The sequence below is a fragment of the Triplophysa dalaica genome, chromosome 5, assembly GCF_015846415.1.
Source record: "Triplophysa dalaica isolate WHDGS20190420 chromosome 5, ASM1584641v1, whole genome shotgun sequence".
In the NCBI taxonomy this organism is placed as follows: Eukaryota; Metazoa; Chordata; class Actinopteri; order Cypriniformes; family Nemacheilidae; genus Triplophysa; species Triplophysa dalaica.
In genome coordinates this window covers 22,794,051-22,802,032 of record NC_079546.1, presented here as the reverse complement: position 1 = coordinate 22,802,032, position 7,982 = coordinate 22,794,051, and the positions used below count along the sequence as shown (strand labels likewise).

Below are 7,982 nucleotides of genomic sequence, written 5' to 3'. Positions count from 1 at the left end.
AGCTCATAACGAGGTGATGCTAGAAACACAATTAATCTTTTCTGTCCTGTTAATATTTCAAACAATCTGTGTTTTGCTATTTGTCTGGCAAATTTTCTGAATCCCTGAATATCACACACAGATCTAAAACCATTAGCATCAGCGCTGCAAAAGGCTGCAGGGTACTCAGATAAGGATATGATTGGATTTAATGACATAGCAAAGGTTGAAATCCGGTCATACATTAAAATAGTGGTCTTACACAGGTCATACACTGGTATGTTGGAAAAGTACAACACAAAAGATGCGCCCCATTCCAGAACAGTGTTTTTGTACCAGCACGATGGTCATTATTTTATGATTAAGAATTTGAAAGCGTTCATAGGCGTACATTTGTGATTTTTGTTTCAAGGGTTACACGTCCCGTAAAGACTATAGAAGCAAATATGTGTGTGATATCTGTAACGGGCCTGAATTTTTCAGACTTGCTGTGAAAAAAGACAATGTAACGAATGTCTTCGATACTATCGATCCGACTACTGTTATGATAGTAAGAAACCGCCGTTAGGTCAAGAGTTTCACAATGCTCCACGACCAAATATTGCCCAAAATGCAACCGCCATTATCAGGTTAGTGGGACAGACCATAAGCCCCACAAATGACCTGCATCTTGTTGCGTACATTGTGGTGAAGGATAACTTGCTGATGGGGCACATCAGTGTTTCATACAGCCGATAACCATTGCTGACCCTGGTGTGAAATACATCTTTGATGATTTTCAAACGCGTTACCAAGATGGGAAACATTTCCCCAATTTTGTTTGTGCAATTACATTTTCTGGTGAGGAATTCACAGCAGATGGTACAGAACGACTCCTCAGACATTTCAGACAGCCGTTATAAAAACTAAACATGGATTGCACATAATGCCTCTGGTTTTGATAACTTTATACTTTTGGAACATTTTACAGAAGTTGGGATAACAATGCAGGTGTGTCGAATAATTTTAATTTAAAACAACTTTATAAATTGTTTTGTCTATTATGCAAACAGGAGCACAGAAAGTTGTTGATTTTGGGATAAATCTGGGCCAGAATTGAAATGAACTGTTGTTTATATTTAGGGCAGCTCTACTTTAATTGTTTTGATGTTTGACATGTGGCATAGCTTTGGCATGCCTGTGGCCCAAATCTGGTAAACAGGAGCGGACCGCACAAGTGCCATCATTCCACGCCGTATGTGGGCCAGATGAGTAAAGTATGGGGAGTAAGGTGTGGGCCAGATTTGGTCCGCAAAAATTTGCTATCTGGGATCTGATCTTCAGCACCTCACATCATTTGGGTAGTTCTCTAGAAGACTTTTTTTCATATTTGACATCCTGCTTATTTGTATACTTGCTCATCGACATTCCTGTTGTCTATTATGTAATGAAAGAACTCAAATGAGAAGAAGCAAGGTGCGTTGCCTTATTTGCATAGTGTGATGTGTGTCAGCAAGTGAAGAAAAGATATTAGAAGACACAGCCGAGGTGGATGTGATGTTTTATCATTTTACCTTGAGGAAAGAGATGTTTCTTTATTTAAAAGAGAAACTGGGTTCTACTGTCAGTACTCCATAGTGTCAAAGAAGGATGAAGGCCCAGACAGCAAGCAACCATTGAATCAATGTTAAAATTGTTGATCCGTCAATGTTAATGGCATTGAATCAATATCACTTTTGCACCCTCACTTAATGTAGAAAAAACATAGAATTTCCAACAAATCATCATTATTGTGTTCGGTGTTAGTTGAGGTCTTCTTTAGCCATCTATTTGTGTAAAAAACAGATTTGTTGTGGTAAAGAAAAGTACTTGTGGTATCAGAAAATTATGCTTTTTTATGTTTTTCAAGTTATATCATCCATCCATCCATCTTTTTCCGTTTATCCTGGGCCGGGTCGCGGGGGCAGCAGTCTAAGCAGGGATGCCCAGACTTCCTTTCCCTAGACACTCCCTCCAGCACTTCCGGGGGGACACCGAAGCGTTCCCACGCCAGCCGGGAGACATAGTCCCTCCAGCGTGTCCTAGGTCTTCCCCGGGGTCTCCTCCTGGTGGGACATGCCCGGAACACCTTCCCGGGAAGACGTCCAGGGGGCATCCGGAAAGATGCCCGAGCCACCTCAGCTGGCCCCTCTCGATGTGGAGGAGCAGCGGCTCTACACTGAGCTCCTCCAGAGTGACCGAGCTTCTAACCCTATCTCTAATGGATCGCCAGGCCACCCTGCGGAGAAAGCTCATTTCGGCCGCCTGTATCCTGGATCTTGTCCTTTCGGTCATGACCCACAGCTCATGACCATAGGTAAGAGTAGGAACGTAGATTGACTGGTAAATCGAGAGCTTCGCCTTGCGGCTCAGCTCCTTCTTCACCATGACAGACCGGTACAGCGACCGCATTACTCCAGAAGCTGCACCGAACCGTTCCATCCTTCCCTCACTCGTGAACAAGACCCCCAGATACTTGAACCCCTCCACTTGAGGCAGGAACACTCCAGTTACCTGAAGTGGGCAAGCCACCCTTTTCCGACTGAGAACCATGGCCTCAGATTTGGAGGTGCTGATTCTCACCCCAGCCGCTTCACACTCGGCTGCAAACCATCCCAGTGCATGCTGAAGGTCCTGGTCTGATGGGGCCAGCATGACGACATCATCCGCAAAGAGCAGAGATGACATCGTGTGGTCCCCAAACCCGACGCCCTCCGGCCCCTGGCTGCGCCTAGAAATTATATAAATTACTTTTAATTGTGTTCTGTTATTTAAATATGAATGATGTGTTGACGATGACTTTTATCCAAAGCGACTTACAGTGCACTTATTACAGGGACAATCCCCCTGGAGCAACATGGAGTAAAATGTCTTACTCAAGGACACACTGGTGGTGGCTGCTGGGATCGAAACAGCAACCTTTGATCAACAACAGGCATTTTTCATTTAATGTGATATGCACTTGCGCAATAGTTGTGTGCATCCCTGTAAATGAGAGATAATTGGTGGAGAAAGGTGAAGCAGCAGTCTTTGCAGATTGATGATTATCACTGTGTTTTGAGTTGATCCTGCTTGCAAGAACTAACATATTTGTCAAAGACACATTTTGTTATCCTCTCTCAGAAAAGTTTCCAGAACAATGTTCCTCTAGGACCGAGTGTGGACACCCCTGCTCCATATAAATGTGTCCTCTGGAGGATCAGGATTGACAAACTGTTAGAATGTAAAATTCTTATGTCCCCATGTCTAAGTATTATTCTAAGGTTGAAGAGTCTAGTCGACGGAACACACAGAGTTTCAGAATCGATCCGGAGACCAAGAATGAATCACAGACACAGGAGTGTAGTTCAATCAGAGTCCCAAGTTTATTGTATTAAAGACAAATATTTATTTGCTTGAAACAGGAGGTAACATTGGTCATTGGAAAATCACCAGACCTTCTTATTCCTCCTGAACAATCAGATATGATATCACAAAGTACGTATTCAATATACGTACTCAATATTACAGTATCAAAACAATTGTCCCTTGACATCATTAGGAACCTTGAGATGGAGACCAACGGATACTCGTATCAGCATAAGACAGCATAAGACATGATACAACTTTCAACAAGGTTAAACAACAGGACAGTAAGGCACATATTATATGAATAGAAGCTAATACTAATATGAATGAATACATATGATATATGAATATTGTATTAGACACAGCCGAAATATTGTCGAGGACACTCGACAATCCAGATTCTCACAGAAACACTGTTCAGATACGTCAAGGCAGGTGTGTTGGAGCTAAACTGCATATAGACTGCAGAGCTTTGGCCCTCCAGGACCAGGATTGCTCACCTATGCCTTAAACTCTCATATTCAATCAGGCTTTTAATCATCAAAACTAATTCAACCCCAAAACTGCTTCAAACATTTCATCTGAAACAACAAAATAATAATATTCCAGATTTCTTACAACCTGATAATCACATTAACAGTAGATTTGACTAAGGCCTCTCAGGTTATCAGGAGTCTACATGAGCAACACAACAGAGTTAAATATTCTGTGTTAATGTTGTCAGAATGCTGTTGTGTTGTGACGTTCATGAACTCTTCTGGCACCATAACAGGGAATCCAAACAATATTTAAGAGATGTTTTTATGTTATTGTTCGGTCAAGTTCAGTTAGTATTGTGTATAATTTTGATCATATTCTATATACTATGGGGCTGTTATTCACCCTGGTTATGAAGAAGTATTCATAGGAATGTTTGTAACATAGTTGTGTTAGTGGATCTGAAATCACGTTAACTTAGATGAGTATTCGAATCAAGATTGTTTGAATGATAGAATCAATATACTAATGCATCTTATAATCAATATATGTGTACTTATGAAGTAATTGCTTTCATAAAATATTTTAATCATTTTCAGCAATGCAAAATCCAGTGATGTTTTAAAGGCCTGAACCAATTAAGTCAAACTTATGATGCATTATAGCACAACTTATTTTAAAAAAAATGAGTCAAGGTTGAAATTTCACCATTAGACCAAAAACCTTGTTGCTTAGAAATAATGGTGGCAGACAAGGACGGTTGGATAATTAAAAATAAGAGATAGCGGGAATTTACCTGATTGGTTTGGAAAGGAAACACCTCTGAGTAGTTTCACTATAACTAGAGTCTGGAAAACACCGATTTTCAGATGCTTTTGGGAAACATCTCACTTTGTTGGACATGAACAAATAAAGTTAAATCTTTGACACCTGGACCTTCTTTGTCTGAGCAATTTTTTGAACTACAAGACCAGCATTTTCCTCATCATTAGTCATAGCACATAATATCCACTGATAAGTCTCACAGTCCATGTTTCATGCAAATGAGCTTTGGATGCAGGAACATTGAGAATGCCGTGGAATTACTTTATTAAAGGTCACTTTTGTTAGTCGAGAGCTTCAGGCAATCTTCATTTGAATGAGGAGCAGAACAGAACTAAATGTACAAACACATCAATGTAAAGATCAACAACAACATTTAGATGAGATTATTATTTTCATGACTCACGACACCCATGAATGATGTCGGCTCTGACTGGACACAAACAGAATTCACCTTCAGTTATTACATTTACATAATTAAACATGTTTGTTTGGTTTGTCTGCCAAGTCAACAATGTGATGTCACCATCAGCTTTCAGAATACTCACAATGAGGTCAAAATGTGACCTCACAGCATGCTCACTGTGTGCTCAAACTGTGATCTTAATATTGTACTTTGAGTGTAGAGCAGGGGTCCCCATGTTCGGTCCTGGAGGTCCGGTGTCCTGCAGAGTTTAGCTCCAACCCTATTTTTTAACACATCTGAACATGCTCATCACGTCTTCGAGACCTCTAGAAACACTGACAACCATTGAATCATTGTTGTATTCTGGTCAATGTTACTTCCACACTTGTTATTAATGTCGATCTGATCATGACTGATTTGATCGCTCTGCCTCACACGTAAATAAAATACTGACACACTTAGACATCAACACTCATCATACAAACCTCATCAATGGTGACAATGATGAAACTGGTTTCTGTTGGAACATTACAAATTGTGTTTATCCATCCATCCATCCATTTTCTACCGCTTATCCGAACTACCTCGGGTCACGGGGAGCCTGCGCCTATCTCAGGAGTCTTTGGGCATCAAGGCAGGATACACCCTGGATGGAGTGCCAACCCATCGCAGGGCACACACACTCACTCATTCACTCACGCACTCACACCCTACGGACAATTTTTCCAGAGATGCCAATCAACCTACCATGCATGTCTTTGGACCAGGGGAGGAAACCGGAGTACCCGGAGGAAACCCCTGAGGCACGGGGAGAACATGCAAACTCCACACACACAAGTCGGAAGCGGGTATCGAACCTCCAACCCTGGAGGTGTGAGGCGAACGTGCTAACCACTAAGCCACCGTGCCCCCCAATTGTGTTTATTCTTGGCTAAAATAACAACACCCATGGTTTGTTAAATTACGAATATTGTTGGCTGTTCGGAAAAATTGCCCTCTCGAAGTTGCTATGGATCAAGGCGTCTGCTAAATGAATAAATGTAAAGTTAAAGGGGTCTTATGACACGGCTTAAACATATTATGGTTTGTTTTAAATGTTATGCTGCCATATTTAAAACATCAGGTTCCAAAGCAATTGTACGGACAGGTACGCCCACCTTACTTGTGTATACATTTGGGCGGTCGTAGTCAAATCATCACATGAACTAACATGGATTTGTGGTTGTGTGGTTATACGAGCCATTTCAGGTCTTTTAGCACAACTCGTTCAGGAGCATTTGCTTTTAGATAGAATGCAGTTTAACGTGTCTAATACATGCATGGGCAATTTATGACACACCAAAGACACAGAAAAAACGTATTCACGCAATATGGCTCCTTTAAAAAGGTAGAGTTTTAGGTCTTTTATCTTGCTTAAAGTTCACATTCCAAAAGGAGTCCAAAATCACTTACTTTCTTACTATTTAGTAGATAGAATTTGGTTTGCATAATAAGCAATAAGCGCTGAGAAGCCATGACTAAGAGTGATTTTATCACATCTAAGGATAAAACGTGACTTTTTCTGTTTGTCAAATCAAATTTCAAGCTTATTAGGTTTGGGCCAAGAGGGAAACTCAGAAACAGTGTTTTGCTTGGGGCCAAAAATAATAACTTCAGATTTATTAAAAAATATATTATCAACCACAATTTAAAGTCGTCATGAAACGGATGTAGTGATTGTCTTTTTTTTTGTATCATGACATATACCCGAGTAACACTTCTGAACTGAGAAAAAATGTAGGACAGGACTTGATTTCATCCACCGACAAGTGATTGGTTCAGGAGTGCCATTCCTACTGACCAGAAGTGAAGAGAGGTCATTTCAAGAGGTGGAGGCAGTTAACCTTTTTGGAAAGCGCCTTGAAGAAGACAAGCACATCTGCAACCTCAACCGGTCAAGAGAATGATAGATCTCTGAAAATGCGTTTGACATTCAGATTCAGGGTTTACAAATGGCCAATGGAGGTTAACCCTGACCTGGCAGACAGCATTATCAAAGCAACATGCATCTTATGCCACTGCCTGCGCCATGAAGTAATGGGACAAGCCAGTCAGGGTGACACTTTTGACTTTGACAATGCTGGCAGTGTGTGCTTAGAGGAGCTCCAGAGGTCAAAGTGCAACCGCGCGTCTGAAGAGGCTCTCCACATTAGAGACACATTTAGGTGAGGTACCGTGACAGTACGACCGTGTGCGCCGTGGACTCTACTCTACACACAGTTGTTGTGTAGACATCAGTCAAGCATAATGTCTGAACTGTCATCATTGTGTACACTACTACTGTGTGTTTTAGTGGTGTCAAATGATAAATCAAATCCAGAATAAATGTTTGTGTCTACTGTGCATAATCATTTTAAAACCATTTAATATTTAATAATAAAAAATATAAGTAATAGTAATAATATATAATTATTATGTATCATTTAAATTATTGGTAAATACAAATACAAAATGAATATGCACAGTACACAGACATAAGGCCAGACCTTCTCATTTCTGTTTGCTTCCTGGACTTCAGGGCTTTGTGCTTAAAAACGAGACCTTAGAATGTTGCAGCCTTCAAATTGGGACACAGCTAAAGTATATGTAGTTCAGTAATTAGTGAATGAGGAACAGGTTCATGTGATCAATAGTGTGGCCAACTGAGGTCTGGTACTGGGGGCGTGGCTAACAGAGCTTCTGAGTCCCTGACAGAGATCAGTATCAGACTTTTTATTCAGCAATTATGCACAATCAAAACAAGTTTGAGCTGGAATTAACAGACATCACACAAGTCAACACATAATTCAGCTAAGTTACACAAATACAATAACACAAACACAAACACAGTTACACAAACCGCCAGACTGTCTGTTAGCATATTTAAAGTAATAGTTCCACAATTACAATTGTA

General features: G+C 40.6%; 1 protein-coding gene across 1 annotated transcript in view; it reads left to right on the top strand.

Annotated features, from left to right (window-relative positions):
* The window catches only part of LOC130421317 (uncharacterized), a 792,526-nt gene that overhangs the window by 403,678 nt on the left and 380,866 nt on the right, over positions 1–7,982 (top strand). The window lies entirely within an intron of this gene.